This window comes from Struthio camelus, chromosome 6 (assembly GCF_040807025.1).
Source record: "Struthio camelus isolate bStrCam1 chromosome 6, bStrCam1.hap1, whole genome shotgun sequence".
NCBI classification, from domain to species: Eukaryota; Metazoa; Chordata; class Aves; order Struthioniformes; family Struthionidae; genus Struthio; species Struthio camelus.
Window position 1 is genome coordinate 24,751,103 of NC_090947.1, and position 25,534 is coordinate 24,776,636.

General features: G+C 35.6%; 1 protein-coding gene across 23 annotated transcripts in view; it reads left to right on the forward strand.

The window, feature by feature from the left end:
• The window catches only part of LOC104144940 (sodium channel protein type 2 subunit alpha), a 166,164-nt gene that overhangs the window by 34,037 nt on the left and 106,593 nt on the right, over positions 1-25,534 (forward strand). For 18 of the 23 annotated variants that reach the window (XR_011141929.1, XM_068948726.1, XM_068948728.1 and 15 more), the window contains 2 exons: positions 3,547-3,704; positions 3,792-4,003. The gene's annotated coding sequence lies outside the window, so the exon portion shown is untranslated. The remainder of the gene's footprint in view (positions 1-3,546; positions 3,705-3,791; positions 4,004-25,534) is intronic. The other 5 variants (XM_068948734.1, XM_068948727.1, XM_068948729.1 and 2 more) reach the window with 2 other exon arrangements.

A 25,534-nucleotide genomic window follows, 5' to 3' on the forward strand; every position in this document is an offset into this window, starting at 1 on the left:
AAGCACTGGTCTCTTTGCCTCTTAGCCTATGCTGACAGTGAAGATGTTCTAGACATACCTGAGCTGATTCTCTTAGAGCTAGTTTATGTACTGTTGCACAATAAATATTGTCCATATGAAATGCTTTGCTTTTGTGCAAAGGCAGATTATGTCTACTAATGCTGTTATGCTTTAGACACATGACTTCAGTTCTTTCTCTGTAAAGCAGGAATAGCACTAATTCCCAGTCGCATGTTAGGAGTGGCACTGTGAAGATTAATCTGTTAATGTTTCTGAAGTACTCTGTTGTTGAAGGGTATTACATTTGTTCATAATGTTGTAAACTGATGGTGTAATTCCAGACTATGAGTAATGGCAAAACACACATTACCGTTAGGGAAGAATATATTATTTTAATGTGCCCTCCACCCACAGAAAAATTTCAGTCTCTTCTCTTCTAGTTTACATGGAGGCTGGCATTTTATTAACAGCTTTTTAGAAACATTGAGAACATTGAGAAGATGAAGTTTGGTGAGAGAGAATCGTATTATATTGCTAGCCACCTATCATTAAGATTGCAGGTTAGAAAACAATCTAATTGTTAAGTAGTTAAAAAAGAAAGTAAGTATATATTTGAAGGATGAAATACAGACCATGAACACTATACATAACTGCTATTCTCCAAACCAAGCAGTGTTCCAGTAGAGAGAATGGGAAGAATTTAGCATGTAGTCAGAGACAAAAACTGAGAAAGAACGACAGTTACTAAAGAGTTACTGCTTAATGATGGGCAAGCTAGCTAAAGAAAATATTCTCTGAATTTGCTTGGCCTGAATAAGCTTAAAGCTCAAACACTGTGCTTTTAAGGGCCACCTAATCTCTTTTTAATGTTTGTCCTTTGAATGAAGATAACTTTAAAATTCACAGTAATGAATATCTTCTGCATTAATTCCAATATTAGGCTCTCATGTTCTCACAAAGCAAAAGGTTTGAGAAAGCTTGGAAACCATCAAAAAAAAAAAGGAAAAAGTGGAGTACATGATAACAGATGGAGTAAGATTTAGCAAAAAATGAACATTTAGGCCCTGCAGTACCATCTTATTCTCAATCTAATTTTATGCCAGCCCACTATAGTTTAGAGCAGTCTTAGAGATATTCTAAACTATACCGACTGGCCTCTAAATAGCTGACTGCCGACAGAGAAGAGATAAAGCCTAGCAGTGCCCCATAGCTGGAACTGGGAGCTGAGGCAAACGTGCCAGCTTTCGGTCTGCAAAGAGGCTCGGCACCAGCTGAACACTCTTCTGTCATAAGGAGATTCTCAGCTGGGGAAATTGAATTGGTTTCTGGTATCCATGTGGCCAGAGCAGCACAAAGTGATCCAGACGGGATAAACTGAGCTTTTAGTTCTTGTATATATATGTTTTGTGTATTTTCTGCTGTGGTGTTTGGAAGTAAATCCAGGCATGCACAGAAAGGAGCTTGTCCAGCATTATTTTATTGCCAGAGCTCCAGGAGTTGCTTAACGCTCTGTAACATTTTATGAGTTACTGACAAATTCATTGGTGGTGTTGTCAGGCTATAACCATATGGTTGCCTATAGAGGAACGTACCAGTTTATTTGTTGGACCAAATTTTTGATTGATTAAGACGTCATTAATTAGCTGAGCTTTGAGCTTAGTTATCTCAGAAACTGTTCTTCACCAGAACAGCCTCCAGGCTTGCAGTGACAAAGACACGAATTGAATTCAAGTTTAGGAATTTGTCTTAAGACTGTCAAGTGAACAGCAATATTAGATCACAGTGGAGATTTCACTCATCTCCCTGGTTAATATGCCAATTGGGACCATGTTGCAGTGTACTCCAGAGAATAGAGACTTGGCTTCAGGTTTCACTTGTTTTTCTTTATCATCGTTTTGTGGTAGTATATAAGAGGACATAATTTATGCAATGTGTCAAAACACAGTGGATTTATTTTGACTGTCTGATGTGATGCCTCTGTAGTTCATCCCACTTAGCTGCATTACCATCCTGACTACCAATTTAGATTCCTAGTAGGAAAAGAGGATCAAAGACTTCCATATCACAGCTTTTCTTCTTGGTTCATACCCATTCTGGCACTCGGGTTATAAGCAGAAATGGGAGCAACAAAGCCCTTGCACTTCTATGGCTACAAGGGATTGCCTTCTCTCCTTACTTTTCTCTCTTCTCCAGTGTGCTTTGTAGACATCTAAGGGCTGCTGCAAGTTATGCTTTCCTTCCTTTTTTTTGGACCCCCAAGAGCTGGAGAGGAGCCATCTGCATGGGGGTTACCAACAGTTATCTTTGCATGATTTGAGACCTCTGTGCTTTCCAGTATTAATGGCCTTAGAAAAGCGATTCTCTAGCCATTTGAGCAAGGATTTTTATTTAACTATTTCATGAGCAGCATCTGCTTTTCCATCAGTTATGCTGTTCTGTAAACTCAATGCTGATTGCCATGATGTAGCCTCAGAAAATATGCATGTGGCATTGGAATCGAATGTACTTAAAGATGTTTTGAGCTGCACGTTGGCTGATATTGAAGCCTACTGTAGTAGGCTGATATCTGCCTACTGTAAAAAGGATTGTAGAGAAAATGAAAGGCTTTTCACAAGATATGGTGGAAGTTTTCTTGGACAGCTGAGGTATATTTAACATAAAAGGTGATATGAATTGGCTGTCATTACAAGTACTGTAAGAATCTACAAAAGTATCTGGGTATGAAAATATTATCTATATGACTGATCTATTGCCTGGTTTTGGCAGTGCAAAGCATCAGTAAGATACATATTGTGAAGTTAGATACTGTGTCACTTTTTGGCACTCTTGGAAATACTTGGAGATATTGTCTGTTGCTTTTTATATGAGCTATTGCCTACTCTCCTTGAATGTGTAATAGCCCTCTGGGAATTAATGCTGTATTTTTACTCATGCTAATCAGAAGTTGGTATACAAAATACATCTGTTGTCAAGGAAGCTGTAGCAAGCAAGAAAGACTGAATGTGATGACCTGTGAATCAGCTTTTGTATTGCCATCTCTCTCCTTTTTTTGCCTCTTCCTCCTGTTTTTCCCACTCTATAACAATTATCATCACAAAGTAATTCTTCAATTAATTATTGTTCAAGCTGAAAGGGGAGGAAAATGTTCAGCCTGAAAGCAAGAATAAGAAGTACCCTTCTCTAATTACTCATCTGAAATTTTGATGCATTTCTGGTTTGGATGCATTTTTACAGGCATACAACAGACTGCAGTTGATTTTGTGTATGGAAAATTCATTGTTTATGCCCTGCTTCATAGTGCTAATTATTTAAACCCAAGTACTGCTTTTTAGCATGTTAATATTAAATATACATGCTGTTTATCCTCCAATTACAGCCCACAAACTGAAGTGTCTTGAATAATTTGTAAAATTCCTTTTTGACTGTTGGGTCAAGACAAAACATTTTTTTGTGTTGTTTTGTTTTTTTACTTTAAGTATGTGTCGCTCTGTTTCTCATGAGGTGTGTGGATAAAGTAATTTTTTTCAGTTACTTTTATATCCTCAGCAGGTGGTAAAATGAGCAATCCCTTGCACAGAAAAATATGAATCAACCAGCTAAATATAAGAAGGAATGTTTTAGCCACCTGATGATTTTTGGATGAGAAATGTGCATTAAAGGAAAGATTAAAACGGCTCTAGAAACAGTGACGATTTCGTTCTGTGGTAAATAAAATTGCCAATTTTCTAATTGCAAAAAATTCTACTTCCATCTGTAGAAATATGAACAGAAAGATTTTCTTTTCTAAATAGCTCCAAGAGTATTGCATCCCAAGAAAGATAAAGCTGGACCTGAAACTGGAAAACCTTTGGTCTCATCTGATGTGCATGAAGGAGAGAGGGACAATTAAGAACTACCGAACAACGCCACTTCTTGTACATAAACTTTTGCCTGGGACAACAAGCCTTACTGAAGATCCTCCTCCTGTAGAGAAAAGATGGAAGCTGACCTCTGCAAGAACAAGGTATGTGTTCTGACAAGATGTTTCTGACAAAACGGTATTAAATGTTTAACACTATGATCTGAGTATATGAGAAGAACTCACATAAACCTTCATGCAAATAAAATAATCATTTAATAGGTGTGAAAATGTGTATTTATATATGTATGCCCATCTGTATGTTTCCCACTAAAAAGCAGAACTTAGGAAACTGGGAAAACAGAAGAATAATATGTAATGTAATTTATTTATAGGAAATACATGGGGAAATTCATGAAGGAGGAAGTACAAGTTTAGATCTATTCCACTTACCTGTTTAAAGTTCACCAAGATGTGGCGTTATTATTTGGCAGGTTTCAAAAGAGTCACTACAACTAGAATGACTGATACTTTATAGATTTGCTACAGTTGTGCTGATCTCAAGGCTGGTTTTCTGTTTCTGAATGAGCTTATCAAGAAGGTAATAAAGTTATTTAGATAGGTAGAGGAGTTGTAGAGAGATAATGGGATTAGAGAGCAATGAAGGCATAATGATTCCTCCATTCTCACTTAGGTCTTACATCTCCACAGCGGGAGTTACACACCAAAAGGCATATCACGTTAGAACTCATCTGTAACAAACAAAGGCATTTATCAGAGAGAAAAGCTGATTTGAGAATACAGTTTCTATAACTGTTGTTGAAACATCCTAATGTGGAGGTTTCCCATAGTCCTGGATGTTCATTAATAATAGAAGCTTAGTGGGACACACTAACAGGCAGCATGAACATGCCGTGCATAAAAAAACTGAAGGAAAGGAGATTGATAGTTTTTCTGTTTACATCCTCTGTAAAATGGAAATGTTACTGTATTTGGAATAAAAATTTACTTTGTATTTATTGGAATTATTAATTATATGGTAATCTGAAATAATTTTTCACTTCATATTTCGCTATATTCAAGCAGCCAGTATTTGTGTAGCTTAACAAATTTGTCAAAGTCAGGAGAGAGGTACTCTAAGGTGCTACATGGACCAAGGCTTTGGAAGACATGTTGTTTAGTTGAATGACTGAGCTTTGGTAAGATTATCTATTGGCAATTCATTTTGTTGTATAGATGATGGATGTCTGTAACTCAAGGCTGAACTGTCTTGTCCCATCAGTGGTACCTTAATGAGATATTTCCAGTACAATACATTACAGTACAATCATAAAAAGGCCCCATAGTTTTATATTTGTAAAAGGGCCTACCACCTTTGAAGGCATACACATATCCCAAGCTACTGAGCCAAATAAGAATCTGTCCAGTGTCTCACACAAAAATATAAAATACTTGAACTTGGATCTTAACATTTATTTGTAATTAAGACTTCCTTTTGAAGTATACTGTAGCTCAGATGAATGTATTTTTTATCTCTATTAATTAGTATATATTTTAAAGCATAGTTTTGCTAACATATTATGCTTGTAAATATAAATGAGTTCATTTGAGACAATGTTTATTTTACATATCACAGTTTACTTTCTGAGGCAAGCACCATTTTGCCTTTCTGGATTCCTTTTATTTCAACGGTGAGACTGTGCCACAGGCATGGTGCTTAAATGGTTGAAGGTATGAAACCATCAGATGTAATAACAATTCAGAAACAAACCTTATGGATTCCAGATGGTTAGCACTCTGCCTGACACCAGAAAAGATGGAAGAAGTATAGTTCGTATGATTTCTTTCACCAGTGAGCTTAAAAATGAGTGGAGTCTTCTCCTAGATTTTAATTATAAAGTAAATATTACAATCAAACTGTGGAAATTTAGAACACATACTTTTGATTTGAAATGCAAGGTAGTAAAATTACAGCACTTCCATGCAGAGACCTAAGTAAGTCATATTGTCATAAACAGATGTTGTGGGTGTTGTTGGAATCATGCTTTCCAAAAAACTAATAACCAGCTAATTAAGGAGTTGCCTCCTGCTTTCCCGGAGTTATGTCATAAACATCCAGGAAGATGTTTCAAATCCAGGAAAATTTGCTTTGAAAATGAACTTAATAAAAAACAGATCCAGAATGTATTACAATGCAAGTTAATTCTGCTTGCTCACTGTATATGTGGCCAGTCCATGACCTAAAAGGAGGAACACAGGGTAACATATTTGCCAGTCACTCCCAAATGTGGCTTGCAGTGATGTACCACTACAGCTCTTGAGCTCTCTGGAGCACAGGAATTTCTTATACTGTGCTCCTGCTCAAGGCATAGGAGGACCAAAGAGGTATATGGTAGTGGCCTGATACTACATGTTTGGGTGAGCTATGCACAATGGATTTGTAGAGGTGTAGAAGCGGGTCACAGCATTGATAAACTACCGTGGCTTAGTGTGAAAACGGAAACAGGGAGTGAAATGATACTGAACTGCATGTTCCTTCATAAGGTAGAGATAGCAGTCACAGGGAACAGGTACTGGGTTCTGTCTGATCAGCTGCTCATCACGGTGCTGTCCTGTTTGCTTCTAAATGAACTTGTGAATATACTATAATGACCAAGTCTTTAGTGTCATTAAAGGCTGCAGGTAGATAAAAATCATGGTGTAGTTGCTTGACTAGACCAGGAAAATGTTGTCCATGTCCATGGTTTGGGGGAAGTGAAGGTATTAAAGGCTGAAAAACTTATTTCCTGGTATGTGTAGTTTTCTTCAGAGTGGGCCTGACTGTTTGATTCAGTATGGTGCCTGCTACTTGTCTTCTTTGAAAGGGGTCATTATTTGGGTTATCAAAGGGTCGGGTCACATGTTTTTAATGGATCAGACATACTCACAATCTCCAAAGATTTCTGCGTTATTGATCAGGCTGAACTCTGAGAAAGCAAATGTAAAAGGTTGTTGCTCCAACTTTTGAAGCAGCTTATCCAGCTTCTCTGAGGCTCAGTTACAGAACTAGTAAGGCTCAACGCACCTGCCTTTTCATGCAGTATCAGCACTGGCGCAAAGGAGGCTAGAAGAGTGTAAGTCATTAGAAAGGGCCTTTTGTCAATGCAATAGTGTGAACCTTCTGAAATAGTGATAGTTTTTCTAATGATACTCTTTCTTTGCCTACAATACACTATAAATGTATGCACACAAACAATTTTAGTCACCTTCAGAGTCAATTCCAAACTGACTATTCCAAACCTATTCCAAACTCTGGATTTGTTCCATTTGTTCCTACTTTGTTGCTGTTTTACAGCAGCATTAGCTTTTCTCTGCTGTTATAGATTATAATTTATTTAAAATTTGCTGTTTTATTCTGGTTGAAACTCTGCCATGGTAGTACAAGTATAGTTTCTTTTAAAAATCAAACAGTCAAATAGTTACGGTGAAAATACAGCCATGTTGTAAGTGACTTATGCCAAAATGGTGATAAGTGATAAGTTACTTAAATGTTGCTGTCTACTTCTTTAAATTTTGCTCTACTACAACCTCCCAAATGTTTTGAATTTTGGAGTTGTATGATCACAGCTATTGAATATTTAAAATCTCAAATCACCACACAAAGACACAATTAGAAAAAACTAACAAAATTTAATAATTTTCCTGCCTCATCTTGTATTGCTTTTGAATTGTTGCTAGTCATTACACAAAACAGAAGTTCTCAGTAAATCTTCATCCTGAAATTTGACATTGACTAGAGATTGTTTTCAGATTCCAGTGTTAAATTTTAATCCTTATTTTATGTCATATGACTCAGAAAATTACTTTAAACGATAGTTAATATATTGAATAGGTCCTTATTTGAATGGGTTCAGTTCCTGCAGAGATTTATTTTTTATCTTTAAAAGCTGTTTCTCTCCTTTTCTGGAGTTTGTGTTGAAGTTTCCTAGCTTCATTAAAAGTGAGGTAGCTAATTTTATCTTCCTCCTGAAAATTACATTTCACTTACTTACAAGTTCAGCTTTGCTAGTATCTTTCTTCCTTACTGCTTGCATTATCAAATACAGCTGTATAAAGCACAGATACTAACTTGCTGTTGTAAGTCATTTAGCAGAGTTTTCCTTTTATTAATACAAGAAATCTCAACAAAGCCACATATCTAGATTTGGGAATAGAGTGATAAGGCTGAAAGCATACGGTCAACTGTGTATCACGTCATCTTTGAAGGAATAGACTCAGCCAGACTGAGAATTAGTTTAGCAGCCATGCTAGAGGATTGAACTGAAGGCACCATAGCATGCAGTCGATCAGCTTTGTAGCTTCCTTTAACTTAAGGCATTTTACCTAACAGATGGGATTCCATGTGTTTCTCCTTCACCACATTGTGAAAGTCTTTCTTTAGGGGTGACCTTTTTGTATCTCCCTACTTCAGCAAATCTCTACAAACCAATTCGTCTGTTGTTTTTTACAGTTCTGGAGTACTAACTCCTCCTTATCATTGTCTCTGTCTCTCTGTGAGGTACGCTCTTGTGAAAAACCTACCATTGGGAACCACTGGTCTGGGTTATGGACGATATCCCGTCTCAGTACGTGAAGCAAGGCATACAGTTACACAGGTAGAAAAAGGAGATGGCAGAGAGATTCCCCTGCTGGAAGCAGCAGATACTGTGGAGTGGCCTGGAATTTTCTAGTGTTTACAGCCAGTTCTAGTCTGGTATATAGGGTTTAAAAGGGGCATGAAAACCAAACTCCTTTGCCAAATCAGCATCTTAGGTGTCAGGGAAAATCTGACCCGTATTTCTGGAGTGTGTCTAAGGAATTATATCTACCTCTTTTGTTCTGCTGGAGTTGAAAACACAAATATATGACCAAGGAACACTGCATTTAACTTAGATATTGCTTATACTCTGATGTATTTATGTCATATAATTACTATATACTTAGTTACTGGATTAATCTAATATTGCTAGTTAATCAAGATGGATACTCATGTTTAGTGAATAAAGCAGTTCATTTCTTTGGTTTCAGAAATTTTGTAATTTTTTTAAATAAAAGCTAGGTTATTTATGTAACCTCTATAAAGAACAGAAGAGTATAAAATATGGCAAATGTAATTGATAATATAGCTTCTTTATTAAAAGAAAGCTTTTAGTACTTCCTTTATTAAAAGTCTTCACAGCTTATTTTTGTTTTCTTCAGATCTGTCAATGCTTACTATAAAACAGCATGATCTATAAGAATTCTGTAGATATTGTCAAGGGACATTTAAAATTTATTAACTTTAATGTTCAAAACCAGGCTAACATGCAGCAATTGTTAGCTCAACTATCATCAGACCTCCATGATTAAGTATCAAAACTGGAATTCTGCTGTGAAGTTTCAAGTCAAAGCTGCTTTTAAATACACGTTTCTATTCTGTATTTTATATAAAATAATATTAAGAATGGAAATCGAAGCAGCTTATTGGATAGAGTCAGGCAAATTTAGGTATATTACAGTTAGGAGAACTACAGGAAAGAAGGAATACATTGAAGGTGGAAATACGGGGTGTTTGATTTAACAGTAGGCAAGCTGCATTCTGAAGTCTAAGCACAGAGGTGACTTAGAAACAAAAAGAGAATATATGTTTTATATTTGGTTCAATTAAAAACCTTTCCTAGACCTGAAATGAGGACGTAGACCTACAGAACTCACATTAAAATCTGTAGCGTTCTAGGAGCAGGAAGTTGTGGCATGATATGAGTTTACCTAGCTATTTAGATGTAGGCCTTAAAGGAAGAATTTCAGCAATCCAACAAGTCAAGAAAAATCAGAAAGCACTTACATTAGAATTGCAGAAAGGGGAGTTGAATTAATTTTGTAATACAAGAATAAATACACAATAAAAATATTAAATGCATTTCATTCAATGTTCTTCTGATAAGGAGTGAACAGATATTAATGATTACCAAACAAGGGTATGTGTGAAGGTTCCAAAACAGATACATAAGTTCTTGATCTTGCTAATATATATGCCTAGTTTTAGGGAAAGAGCAATATTTGCAAAGAGAAAAACAGGCAACTTATGAATAATTGTCATTTGCTTTAAATGTAAGCGTTCTTTGTTCACCTGGCAGAAACCATAGCCACCTTGGAATGAAATTGAAGGATATTTTTCTATTCTATGCAATTTCAGAAGCATCCATGATCATTCCGTCATATATGTTTATCACAAGTAATGTATGGGAAACTTGAAAAAAGTGGTAGTTTATGCTGCACTTTTTCTTGAGAAAGCTATATTTGCAGTACTTATTTTCCTGAGATTTTCCCAATAATATTACTTGGAGAAGTATTTCTGATGTGTCGATAAATAGTAGCATTAACTGAATATAAAAATATAGTTAGCATTAATCAGCTGTTTTAAACTTATTTTACAGAAAAACCTAACTTGTTTGATTGTTAAAATTCTTCAAGACAATTAGAGGAAATGATTAAGTGAATAATGAATACAAAAAATTACTTTATGTAATGTCTTGCAAAAGGTATGTATCACTAAGCTCACGTTAACAGTTGAGAGGGCTTGATTACTTTCGTAAATGCATTTGGAGGATAAATAGTGTGGATAAAAAAGAATGATTTAAATCGTAGTGTAGGATTAGATCAAATGGGTATACTGGCGTGAGTTCATTTCGATTGGAGATCTGGTTAAGATTTCTAACTATTAGAGAGAAAATTTTATACAGCCCCCCAACAGGGTAATGAAAACAAGGAAACTGGATTTCCTTCCACACGAAGCTTACTAAATTTATGGCAGAATAAGGGTAATTCTGAATGAATTCATTCTACTTTTACCTGTTCATTGTGTTGCAGTCTCCAAGGGGTCTGCAAGAAGATTTGACTGATACCTGTCGATAGCATTTGTTCCACTATATTTATATCAGTCCTCAAGTTTAAGTGAGGTAGTGAAAGAAAGGGCCACCCAGGTACTATCTTGAAAGGTAAGGCAGAGCAGAGGAATGAATATTGGCTGGGGTTTTCCACCATTTCTGTTTCTGTTGTACTACCAATGAAGGGAAAGCTCATCCACTTGTGAAACTTCTCCATCTTCTTGCTATTGCTGCTACGGTTCTCTCCTCCCCAGTAGCCTGACAGAATTGGGGGTAGTCTGCTTGGCTCCGAGTCAGTATTGGTGGGGGTGGACCTTTCCTTTGACATATTAGAGCTGTTACAGGTTTTGTCAATATTCTGAATCTCTACTGTTTTCTTTCTCTGGTGAATGGTAGTTTTTTGAGGCTTTTCCTGCATTAGTTTACTCAGTGGGTGTTGGAAATACATATAGCGTATGTTGTGCTTGTAGTGAGATGAGGTTCAGTGATCTTTCTGCCCACCATTTTTAATACCCATTTTCAGGTCTGAGGGCTGAACTTAACATTTCAGGCGTGGCCTGATGATCATCACTAGTTACAAGTAAATAGTGTGTACGTGGCTTTTGAAAGTAAGATTGTTTTTGTGTTTATGCTATCCAGTCAGTATTCTTGGTCCAGTAACGTGCAGTCAACTTGCTATCAGTAAATAAACATAAAGGAATGTTTCATTTGTGAAGCAAAACCTGAAGCTCCCTTTATCAATTACAGCCAATTAGGGAGTACGCTGAATTCAGTACACAGGTATCACTGCCTTTGACAGATATAGGATCAGACCTCTAAGTACTATCATAATTATATTTATTCAGCAAGGATAAACTTGTCCATTAAATCAGAAAAAGGTTTCTGAATGTTGTGCAATAGGCTAACAGAATGAGGACACATTAAGGTCTTGCATCAGGACAGAGCTTGCTAAATTGATTAAGGAGATTGAATGTAGAGTAGAGAGGCTAATGTAGCTGAAAATTAAAGTACATACCTAGATCTCACAATAATTAACAATAAATTTAATAATGTGGTATGTATGTTATAGATTTATTTCCTTTGTGTTGGATTTTAAATATATGGCTAATTTACCTAGAGAAGTACTCTTACATTTAAAAAAGCATATGATTATTATTTTATTATGTCTTGCTGCATTGGAGGAAGCATGCTGAACACTGTTTGGTATCAAGTTCAAAATGAGGCATGTGTAGCCTGGATGTTAATTAAGGCAATTTAAGGTCAGTTACGCAGACTACCTGACAAAAACTTGCAACAGTATATACTAAATACATGCAAAATAAATCTTTGAAAAAAGGCATGCTGGATGGAAAGAAAGTGACTACTTGGTGAGTTAAAGGTTAATGATTTTTCAGATTTAAAAACCAGAAAAAAGTCAACAGCTCTCAACAAGAATCAGAAGGTAGAAACCCTGCATCGTAACAAAAGAGACAGATAGGTATAAATGTTTAAACAGACCCATTGCAAAAAAATGAAACATTATTTACATTTATGAAGCAGAAGTAGTTCAGTAATTAATCCATCTTAGAGCACAAATGCAGTTGTACTTATAACAGAAGTCCTGCATTGAAACTATACTCACTGAAACAATAGGTGTTATATAACGAAATGACATAAAATGATACCCAAAAGTTTACACGAAAAATACACAAAACTGAAACATAATTTATTTTAGACTTTGAACAGTATGTATTCTAATAGAAAAAAACTGTTAGTCGTTTGGTCTGTGGAGCAGTTGTAAGTTGGAAAGCACAGAAGTATCTTACAGGTTTCTCATCTCATTAGTCTAGAAATCAGAGAGGCCTACAGACTAAATTTTCAAGTAACCGTGTGCTTCCAACAAAAAGAGAAGAGAAAGTAATTGCTGGTAACTGCTGCTTCAGTTAAATCTCTAGGAATAATTTTTAAATTCTTAGTATATGCTTTTATATGCCGGTGTTCCGAAAACTTCGTACATCCAAATGTATGTATTGTACCCCAAACCGTATATGCTATATTGGAAATAGCAGTCTGCCCTGTAATTCTTCTCCTGTTGAACAAATTCCTTCTTTTTTCTACTTAAATAATATGGTATTGGAAACTGATTTTCTTTTCAATGTAATTTTTATTCATAATAAAGAAGGTGTTCAAGGTTCTTTTTCCTTCAGTGAAAGAATCATCATTTTCTTTGAAGTTCTTCATTTTCTTCCTTTTTTTCAGAGAGATTTCAGATATAAAAATAGAAATACATTTAATGGTGGTAAAGTGCCTACAAGCTTACAGCTTGATATTTAATGTTTTATTCATAGTTTTCCTCAATAATTATAGTTATTTATTGATCTTTATACAATTCTTTTCAATATTGTCTTGAATTTAAAATTAATAACATGATTTTTTTTCCTGGAGGTTCAAGATCAGCTTTCCAGTCATAAAACCAGATATCCATATGCAGTTCACAGTGACTATGTTTTTGCAAAGTACTCAGTTATATGAATTATTTAATACTTTCTTTCCTCTGTTTCTGTTTGCAAAGACTATTTCCCTTCTGTAGACAAAATAATGCCCTTGATTTGCTTTTCATAGATATTAATCTAACAGAGGTGCTGTTTTTATGAGCTACCTTTAGTTGAACGATCAACAAAATCTTTGTGAAGGTTATAGAACAGAATCCCCCTTTGCAACCTCTCCTGCTCTACAATACTTAATTCCCACTGACTTTTCCATTGGCCAAACCAAATAGTAGTCCAGTGCGGATAATGAACCGGTACCACCTCATGTTCACATGGCACTGTACTTTTGTCTATGCATTTCCTTAGCACTCATGTGCTACACTTCTCTTTTCCTTTCTTTCCAGCAGAACTCACAAGGTATTTTAGTCAACTGAATTATTCCTTGAGTCTAAGGACATAAGTGTCTCTTAGGTCTGTTTCTTCAAAGGGACCACAACATACAAATCTGATCACTGCAGTTGATTACTTAATGCACATCAGCTTTATATCAATCTCTGTATACTTTTCCTGATACAATTTCTTTCCTTTTTTTTCTTGCAGACTGAAATCAGTCTGACTCACTCTGTCTCATCTGAGATTACTATATAGCTTTTCTTAAATAACATCCTTGCAACATCCTTTCTGTTTACATTATTTTTTATGACTCTTTTTCTGCTGCATATCTTCTTTTAAATATACTGTTTGGTTTTTAAGTCTATCCAATTTGAAATATATCTAGAAGCTTAGTGTACCACTTGGACATGCAGTTATTTGGGACTTTCCATTTATAATTACAGATGGGTGCTAATACACAAAGCAGATGCAGCTGCTTGTTAAAATATGTTGGAGGAAACAGAGACAGGACCTGTAATGAGAGAAAGCTGGCTATTGTGACAGGTGTGCACAACGTTGAGATTGCAAGCTAAAAAGTGAGTGAATAGGTAGCATAAAAAAGAATACGAGATAATCAGTAGCAGTTGTTCCAGTTGTGAAACTGAACCTCAAATAACTGAGCGTGAAGAATTGCAACATATGTATTTTGGCATGAGAAATTTAAATAAATTGTGATAACTGGATCAAGGAAATATGTCAAGAAAAGTGATGAAATCAGTGATGAGAGTTATAAACATTGCAGGGATAGAACGGCAAGTGCCCTAATGAAAGATCTGATAATATTCAGGAAAAACTGAGTCCCACAGATTTGATTTCTCCCGTACTCTTTCTGATATAAGAAATTCTTGGTTTTGCCGACACCAGGATGTATCTGATCTAAAAATGTAATTGAACTAGATCTGTTCAAATTTTTTAAAAACTGAATTATGTATTGAATTAGGGCTATTGGATTTTCTGAATATCCATGAAAATACTATTTAAAAATTGTATTTATTTTCAAAATAAAAAACAAAGCCATGTAATTTTTTGCTCAGGAATAAAGCCTCTATTTATAGGAAGGCTTCTCTGATCTATTGTTACCCTCCATTGGTAACATGGCAGTACCACCATTCTACCATGGGAGCTTGCTAGTTCATATCTATTCTTCCCTGAGGAAAATAGTGAAATCACCTCATAAAGCAAAGTAAAATATTCTCTTCTATTTAAATACAACACATATTTTATTCTGCAAACATATTAGTTAATTAATGCAGTTAATAAATAATTAAATTGTGCGTCTTTGCAGTTGATGAACAGTCATAAGTTGTCATGCTAAGTTCAGCAGGAGTGCTGAGTTCAGCCAGTTGCTCCAATATGTTGAAGGGCATCACAGTTTCACTGTTTATACATTCTTTAAGTGCACATAGTTGTAAATGCAACACCAGAAACAAAATAGTCACTCAGTTACTTCTTTGAATTGGAGGTTTCTAAGTTTATTGCAGGTCTAAAGCTCCAGGTCCTGGCCATGCTCTGTAACGCAGAACCAGAACTGCAAAAATGAAGCTCAGGGAGAGTAGTAACTAGAGTTGTTAAGGTGCACATTGTTGCCTAAATGTAGATCAGTGTAAGCTAACATGAAATACAAAATACAAAATATGCAATACAAAAATTTATCATTGTATACTAACCACTTGAGTTAAATAGTAGTCATTAATAAGACTTTTTAAAACTACTTTTTTCATATCTGCAGTGCATAAATCACACCCAGAAAGAGACTTTGGGCTTTAAAGATTCCCATGTTGTTTTTGTGGCAAAACTTAGATGTGTACACTTATTATCAACTGGACACTGGGAAGCTGGGTTTCCTGTTGACTTCAGTAGATTTTGGATCATCACTTGAAAGAATCTGATTATGCAGTTCATCTTACCTCTTATATTTGAAGTGGAGAATACTCTCTCCTCCCATATTTACTGAAAATAAAAAAGAAAACATTTTTAAAACAAAACTGAAGAATTTTGTTGGAGAAATCAGTTCTAGGTGCTAATAAGCAACACTCAAATAGCCTACTAAATCTTTTAGAAAAATCAGGTACTTAAAAGTCATGAAATTAATTGTTAAGGGACACGTTTTCTGTCAGATATAAATGCACATTTTATTGCGATGCAACTACCTTAGCTCCTGAGTGCAGTTCCTTTAATGGTAATGACAAAGTGATTTTCAAAAAGGATACTTTCAAAGGAGTCTATGATTGCATTCAAGACTGGTCAAACTTAACATCTTGCCCATGAGACTTGTAGCTACTTCTGCCCTGACCTGGCTTTGCTGATTTGTGGAGGTATTCTGATTTTTACAGTCACTTACCATCTTTCCTATGTCTGTTTATCTATTTAGCCATTCATTGCATCTAGTTAGAATTGTAGACAATGTACTCTGCTGAGTAGGCTGGTTCAGCTGCCCTCGTTTCTCCAGTACCTAGCACATCATGACCCTGAATCCTGACTGAAATCAAAGTGTAACTCTAAGGTGTTCTTTGCAACTATCATAAATTATAAGGGAGTGTTATATTTGGGGTTATTAGCCCTTATTTCTTTACTTTTAAATGTTTGGTTAAGAGGCATGTTGTTAGCAATCAGCCTTAATTAGCTTTGCAAGTGAGTTTTGTGTTTGAAATTCTAGCTGTTTTTTATGGCTGAACGTTTGAGCATTTTCACTGAACTGTCATTGAAATTGAAGATTTTAAGGGGAGATCGTTATGACCATTTACTGTGATCCATTGTGTAACATAAGCCATGGTTTCTACATAAGCACTATTAGACTGTGGTTAAAAAAAAAAAAGCGTGTAATTACTTAGAGCAGTCCTGTTTATATTTTAAATATTGACCTGTCATTGGCTTATTTCCAATCCTGTAAAGTTTTCTTGCAGTTTTTTTTTTAAGTATGAATAATTAGCAGTTAGCCAGAGAACTTCTCAGATAGGTGCTTTGGCACAATTTATGTGAAACAGCTAAATTACCTGGGCCATGTAATTTGGAGGTCAACTGGCAGAAAGAAATTTCAAGGGTAAAGAGAATTTGGTACAATTTGGTATGTGAGATCTCACACAAAAAAAGAGGGAATTGTTATTTTTATGCAGATCATTTTTTTGCTCCTTAACAGAATTTCTAAGCGATATAAAAATGAAATACCTGACTGCTAAGATGCTGAGGTTGCTAAAGCTAAGATGGCTCAGGAAATTTAGTTTACCTGTGGATTATGATTTCTCTGAGTTGCATGACTTTTTTCACCACTATGATCATGGGATTATTTTAGCTCTGTACTAGTGTATAGTACTTATATCTCTGCCATTCCTGCATGGAGAACATTAGGACACAAGAAGAAACTGCCATTCTGTCTCATGCAGTAAGGTGTATGAGACAGTAAGGTGCCTGGATAGGCCTTTTGGAGTTTGAATTAAACACCTAGATTTTAATATATTAATTATTAATAATCTATTAATATATTAATAATATTATTAATAATCTATTAATCTATTAATAGGTTAGTTATTTATCGTTATATATTTATCCTGTGTTGTCATACCCCATTCCTGGCTTATAACTTCAAGTCAGAAGGTAAGGCTAAAGGTCTCCCCCAACAGGAAAACAGAGTAGTTAATCTAATGAGCATTCTACACACAAAAACTATGTCTGTACAAAACCAGTACAATCTAGGGCTAAGCCAAGCACTATAATATGTAGCCAAACCAAATAATATGTACAAGGAGTGAAAAAAAGTAGTCTAAAACTAATCAGTGATCTGTTCTTTCTCTGGGAAAAATGATCAGGGAACGCGTACAACATATATAAAACGTTTTCCTGGATTAGATGCCCAGTCATAGAGTGCATTTCAAAGTACCCTCAACAATTGAGTTAAATTAAACATATGGTAAAAAGAGGTAATAATCATAATGAGTAACTACTGAGAATATAGATTGGCAGGTATTTCAAAAATGTGGCTCCTATGGCAGTCTTAAAACAAGAGAAGTTATCTTAAAGCATTTTGGATGTTTTGCGAAAAGCATTTTGGATGTTTTGCGATGGATTCAGACCTTGCTTCTCAGCTGAAAAGTTAAATGTTTATCATTAGTCTTTTCCTTGTCTTTTTTTTTTTTAAACTTGTTTACCAGTAGGGAGGAATGTAATTTAAAAAAATCTATTACCATCATTTGGGATTAAATGCTAGAAATTGCTAATGGCAAAGCCACATTAGGAAATGTTAATTATATGTGTCATTTTAAGTGGTTTACTGAAGTGTTTTTTCAGCCACATAAACTGCAGTAGCATCAGGTCAGGTGTGTATTTCCTCTCTTCACCTCAGTGGGAAGCTTTGAAGCCAAATAATCATGTACAAGGAAGGGCCTGTAATATGCATAGAAACATGAATGGAATAATAGACTCTGACTTGGCTGAGCTCTCGAATTTGAATTAGGCTCTTTGGCAGAAGAGATTAGATGGCTCTTGTGAGCCTTCCACTGATGCTTTGACAAGTCTGATACCATTCTGAGCCTCATCCTTACCCTGTGATGCATCTCTCCTAAAGTCCCAATTCTGCATTTATTCCAAGAATTCAGGAAGGAAAAATCAGGGCATTCATGTGTTTGTGTAGTAGGAAACTATTTTGATACATTTTGCATAATACAAGCTATCAAATACAGTTATCAAGCAGTGAATACACATTCATTTATCTGAAATCTGTATGGATTTCAGGTTAATAGTGAAAAATGTAATAGTCAAAAAATAAAAAGTTACCAGTCTTCTCTGCTTTTTATTTAATTAATTCTGTCACGAATTATAGAGCTTAGTAGTCCTTTTCTGCTACTAATACAATGAAGAATTAATGAGTTCTTCAAATTTATTGCAAAACATTCTGTATGTAATAAAGCCTAAGGATTTGATAACTTATTTTGTTAAAGAATTGTATGCACCCAATAAGGATTATGTACTATACAGCAGATAAGCAGTTATGTGCAAGGCTTGTGGTACTTGAGTCACAGATCTGTGATGACTGATGCTTCTTTTCAGTTTAAAAAAAAAGGGAGTAGGTGTCAACCACTGAATTCTGAGGATCCTTATCTTCATGGATACTGTAATTCGGAGGACAAAACGAATACTGCCTATAATTATCCATAGAGACAGCTGGAGTAATGATACTTATTTTTTATTGGGTGGCAGGAAATATCCTTGGAGTCCCTAAGCCTCCCCACATTGTTTTCCTCCCCAGTGAGTGGCCCAGGAAGGTATAATACAGAAAAGCATTTCCCCTCCAGTCAAAAAAAGAGGAATATCAGCATATATAAAATACACACCACTACAGACATGATGTTGGTTGAAACTCGACAAACGCAGAATGGCTAATCAGCTTTGTGGCATCTGTGGGGCACTTGTTGTGAAGCGAAAATATTACTATGCATAATATGCAAATACTGTGCTATACAATACAAGTTAATTGTCTGCAATGCATCAGTACGATCTTAGCATTTCATTTCATTCAAAGCCATATTCATCCAACATACTTTATTATATATGTAACTGTAAGCAGAGTTAAAGTTAGCACAGAATTGCCTTTTACAGCAAATTCAATGGTTATTTAAGTGTTTTATGAGAGGATATAGTATATTGAGAGAAAAACAGTTTCTTTAGGAAGAACTAAGTGATTGATCTGTCTTTTAATCACAGCTGAGAAGCAGAACAAGATACACAAAGCTGTTGTGTCCCCCTTTCAGCTTTTCAGGCTTAGGTTGTGTCTTCTTCCATGCCATAGCGTAAAGTGGAACTACTGTAAGGTTGCTAAGTCGCATGATTTGTTGCCTGCCCAAAGGATTGAAAAGGGCCATCGAGACTAATCAGGCCTAAAAAAACTTCCAAAGCGTAGAGTTTTTAAGGCCATATCCCCAAATTGTTTAGCATTTAGTAGGTAGGGACATATGCAGACTCTGTAGTTTCAAAGGATTATCATTTTAATGGTGATCATCTCATGTCAGGCAAGATAAAACATCTGGCCAGATTCTGCCTTCGATGGAACATAGCATCTGCAGTATCCACACAAATCTGCTTCATTATTTTTGATTGAATAATATCACTATTTGATGAAACTTATTGCTAGGAGTCAGTGCGGACTTCTTAGAGGATTCAGTAACTATTTTTAATAGCATTTTATATGTTTCCCATAAATCTAGGAAATAATAAAACTATAAAACTACAGTTTCAGTAAAAGGTTATTTGTTAGAAAATACAGTTTTCCATTACACTTTGCCTACAAAACAAAAAAAGAAAAAGAAACAAATTTTTGAACTCTTAATAGGTTTGTAACTGAATGACAAGCATGTATATCTATAAACCTATATATGTACTTTGGGCTTAGTTTGTCAAATCGGAACGTAAATTTAGATGGAAACAAAAGAGTTCTCATTTCATTCACTGGAGGTAATATAGAACTATATAAGATAACCTGAGTCAGAACAATTACTAAAAATTCAGTGGGTTCAACTGGAAAGAAGGTCAGTGATGCATAGTTTTAAAGCTGCTGGATAGCTCTAGTTAAAGTAAGAGCTTGACAGTTGCAGCTTTCTCTGTCTTTGTGCAGAATATAAGCAGTGGTATCTGTGGGCTTTAGAAGGCTGAACTTAATAGTAAGCTTAGTGGGTATTTAGGATAGGTCCTCACAGATTACTAGAAGGACAAAGCTTATGCTCCCTTGGAAGATACTAATATATTATGTAGGAATATTTCAACAAACCTATCTGACTTGTAAGTTCAGTAGATGTTCATAAAAAAGCTATGTTTTTGTTAAAGAGCCTATATAAGCATAAAGAGCATATATAAGGTATTTTAAGGTGCATTTGAATAGACAGCGTACACTGTTGCTGTCCTGAGCATACAGGTTGCAGGCTTGAGTATTAATGAATGTTTGCTAAGGGCAGATGACCTTGGGAACCAGCCGTAATGCTTAGTAACTGTTTCCCAGTTCTGAAGGCATGACTCTTTTTTTGAAACCAACGATTATGAGGCAGCGCATTAATTATTAGGACAACTACAGCATGTGTGACAATCAAATCTAGCTACTCTTTCTATCACTGTTTCTCAGAAGAACTGAGCCCCACTTAGTTTAACAGCTGAACTGTAAGTATTATCCGGTAATCTTTCTGCCTTTAGTGAAAACATAGTTTATGATGCAGTCTTCTGACCATGTGCTCTCTGTTCTTCCTCGTCTGGTAAGCCTGAGTAGAAGCTGATCTGCATTGTAGCTAATGAAGATTCTTCACTTCACCTCCCTTTTGTCAGCATACAAAAGCTTATGTCAGGAAAGCTTTCAGAGGTAATCAATCCAGAAAAATAGATCAGCAAAAGGAAAACATCATGAATAAATATTTCATTGCACTGTTTAAGCCTGTTGTTTTAAATAGCAAAACAAACAGCCTAGTCTGTTTTCTTTACTTATTTTAATTATTCATTTTGTTTGTATATAGATGGTATATATGTGTTTATACGCAAATATCTGAGACATTTGGGATGATATTTGCAGTATTCTGGGGCAGATGAGTTCCTTGACTATATCGTATTTGGTGACTACACTTCCTGGAATGCAGTGATGTCTCATCTCAAAGTAATTGTGTACTCTTACCGGGGCATCCTTTTCTGCTAAGGTTTATTATGACAACAACGATCTGTCCCTCTCCTCTGGGATATACAGTCCTGCCATGATAGGTTCTACGGTAGATGTTTGAAACTACCATTCCTCTGATTTGCACTGCTGGGAATGTCAATCTTAAATTGGGAATGGTCTTTACAAAGCAGGATTATACTGACAAAGGCAAAATGGTAAATACGTGCGCACGCACACACACACACAGAGTATCTGTTCTGTGTAGGTGTTTCTATGACCTGTGGGAGATTATCATGTGGGTCTAGAGCTAAGTGGAATGTATATTTCCCAAGAACTTAAAAGCAAAATGTCATGGAAGGAGTGACCTAACAATAGTGTAATCTGCATATGAGGGTAGCAAGCAACACTGTGAGAGTAAAAATGGATAAAAGTGATTATTAATGAACAGTGGCTTGTGGTTATCAGCTGGCTATTCAATGACAGGGAGATCAGATCCTCTGGCTGTATAAAGACAGGAGTTCTGAGTTGAGACTTCTCCTTTTTGGTGTTCTGGTAGAGATTCAAACATCTCCTTTTCCATGTTTTGATCAGTGTAGGTCAGATCTGTTTAACATTTTCATGATTAGGAATCCACTAGGTGTAATCAAATTCCCAGCAAACTGCAGACTTTGTTCTCGTGAATCTGAGGTCAGAATAACTAAAATGAGTCCTGTACCCAGACAATGTGGAGTTAGAACTGCACAGACAGCATTTGTGACTGAATAGCTTCATAACTACTTGGAACTCTGTGAGAGCTTTGTCTTGTCCTACCCACAGAGAAGAACAGGATCTGTGACTTCTTTCAAAGGTTATAGCAACATTTTGGATTGAAAAACATTAGACCTCAGTGTAAATAGTCTGTTTTTTACATTTTTGCCTTAAACAAGGTATTTTCTATTTTATATGATACATTATATATAAAAACATATTATATATAGAATATCTGTCTAAAATATATATATGTATCTTCTAAAATATATTATATGTATCTTCTGCATAACCTTATAATGAAATATTGAGAGTTTAATTTTTTATTGAGCTGGATGCTAGAGCAATTATTTGTTTTTATTTACACTCAAGAATCATGATTTTAAGACTTCTTTTCTTCCCACGCTCTTTGCCAACTGTCTTGTGAGTTCTCTTAGATTATTATTGGATGAAGAGGAGGTATTTCTAGTTTTGGTTTTGGGCAAGAAGAAGTGATTTAATCAGCTGAGGTTTCTGTCTCAATGCTCTTTTCATGTCTCACTTGTTCATTTTATATTATAGGTATAGTAATTCTATACAGGCTAAGAGTATGTGCCAACTCCTTTCAATTTCAAAAGTGAGTCCAAATGTACAACTGTACTTGTTTAAAACATACACAAATTACAGACTGACAGTTTTCTTTTTCTGGAGGTGCATTTCCATTAATGTTGCTTTGTTGCTAAGAAAACCCTTGTAGAAACTCCTGTAGAATACCCATTCAGCTGTGAAAGCTGCACACTGCATACTGTGCTGCAGTTCCTTTGGAAACACTAAAAGTCGTTAAATTCAATTGCTTATTCGGAAAGTTTCTAGAAGTCATCAGGAAAATGTTTTAACTGAAAGCGGAGGATGATAGAAAGAAAAACATCTCAATTCTACTTTCCTAGAAAAAGGTGGGATGAATCTCTCATCCACACCAGTTAGTCCAACAAAATTCTAACTAAACCACACGTGATCTCCTAAGCGGTTCATCTTCTGGCTAAAAATATTTAATTACTGTTTATATGTAATTAAATGTAGAGCCATTTAATTTTCTTCAGCTGAAATTTTCAAAGGCAAATAGAGAATTTTATCTGCTGAAATTAAAAGTGATCGTGGCTATATTTTCTCCGACTTGGAAAGATTCGACTTCTGTTTTGGAGTGTGACAGTTTAGGTGATTTTATCTTTGTGTTAGGATACCTGATCAAAAGATATTATTAACCTTAGGTCAGGTGGTATATGAAGTATGTTATGTATATAGCTGTAGTATTTGTGCCTAAAGGTGAAGGTGCATATATATATCTATATCTATCTATCTATCTATCTATCTATCTATATAAATAAAAATACCTCCTCTAAAAGTCTTTGATACAAAATGTAAGATCTTCCTGTTGCCTACAGATGCAAGTTGGCATATTCCATCCTGTCATATATTACAGGTATCTTCAAGGCCACTTTAGAAATATTTGCTCACTCTTACTGAGTGGGTGGAAATAGGATTTTATGGTCATTTGGGGAGCTCGCCATATATTTTAATTTTCATGTGAAAGTCACCCAGGAAGTGTTTGGAGCCATTCTGTTGCATAACAGAATATTTCTGGCTTCATCTACTTTCATTTTACTAAATCTCGAAGTAATGTGAGTTATGATCTACATCCAGTGGTTCTAGTATTGCAAGAAAATGTTTTTCTCTGTTTACTGCATAAGGAGATTTAAGTATTAGGTATGACTGGATCCTTTACCAAAGGTCAACAGATTTTGCTTTGGTAGAAGGTATCATAGCAGATATCTTCAGCATGGTTTGAATTTCAGCAAGGACAAATTCTCTGCAGATAAAACAGTCTAAATACTCAGCACTGATTTATATTATTCCTAATTAATAGTATGCTACTAGAGTTAAGTTTTCCCACATCTGATGGGATTAACAGTTGAGAACAGTGAGGGACCAACTTGAATGATTGATTTCTGAAATTGGCTCAGTATTAAAAAAATCCAACAACTTAATGGACTTCTACAACTCCAAGCTATTTTGATAAAATATTCATATAACTTAAATATACATTCCATAAAAATATTAAATTCCCTCACGAAACATGTTATATTCCCTTTGCCATATTACCATCTAGTTTGAGTGAACTTCCTTTTAAGATGTCTGACTGCCTTTCCAGAGTTAGAAACTACTTCTGAAATTCGTCACACTGTCTTCTATATACCCTTCATTTTGTCCTGCCTGACAAACAGTGTATGACACCATAAACTCAATTTTAGCTGTCACCTCTGCAACTTGCATCTTGGTTGTGATACTGAGGGGCATTCTATTTTTACATACAAACTTTTTTGAGTCAGTGACTATTCAGGGATAATTCATACTCCTACTACCTCCCCTTAGTCACTGCCATATTTGTTATGTTGCACTAAGGGTTGTAACAAATAGTGTTATGTCATCAGCATTCAGAAGATGGTTGAGAGATACTGAGCAGTGGAAATCATAGTTCTTTTCATTTTTTCATATCTTCCAAAGATTTGTACTGCAATAAATGTGTGTGTTTTGAAAAGCTTGTGAATAGAATGCACCCTTATCTCCCTTTATCCGTAGTGCAAAACTGTTCTCCCCTACTGGCGTTCGCATTGTAGTTTGTTGTTGATTGTAGATGCTCATGAGGAGTTTGATGGGCTGGCAATGTAATAGATACTTCTGAGTATTCAATGAATGCTTTAGGGACCCTACTTGTCCTGCAGTGCCATAACTCAGGAAACTGTATCAAGAATATTCGATAGTGATAGGTTTGGCTAAGGCAAAGGATTCTGTTTGTGAAGCTGTTAGAGCATCAGCCTGGCTGGTGCTTCACACCTGGGGATTCTTCCATGACTTCTGCAAGAACAAGGGTGAGACTTTTCACACATAGGGGGAAGCCTCAGACCTGAAGCAAACAGAGTAGTTTGCACTTGGCCTTCGTGAAGTAGAACTGAGAGACTGAAAACAGTGACTCTCGCCGAAGATATCCAAAGCTTTAAAAAAAATCTGATTATATCCTTTTTTTACATGTGGTTCAAAGTGTTTAATCTCCTTTTTCATGCTTCCAGGGTGAACTAGAATGCCCCGAGAGTCCTTTCAGTATTTTAATTCTCCACAAAAAATATGAGTACATGAAAGATCACACTTTACATTACTACAGTGTTCTCAGGCAAAGCCTTTTGTTTAGAGAAAATTAGGCATAATCAGGTACTCACTGTAGGCAATCCATGGTAAGTGTTACTGAAACTGCAGTGTGCATTGCAGATCCATTCACTGTGATAAGAGCAATCTGAAAACTAGGTATGAAGTGAAAAAAATCTGCTGTCAGGGTCAGGTGATAGTCCAGATTTTATTTTTCATTAATTAGTCAATCTGGATGTCTAAAGCAGAACAAAGACACTGTTCTGCAGAATTAAAAGTTTTAGCTTATAGTTTCCAGGGAAATTTGCAGTCCTGTTGCTCCAGGTTTGGGGAAAATTTTGGAGCAGGGGCCACTCTGGTTCTCAAG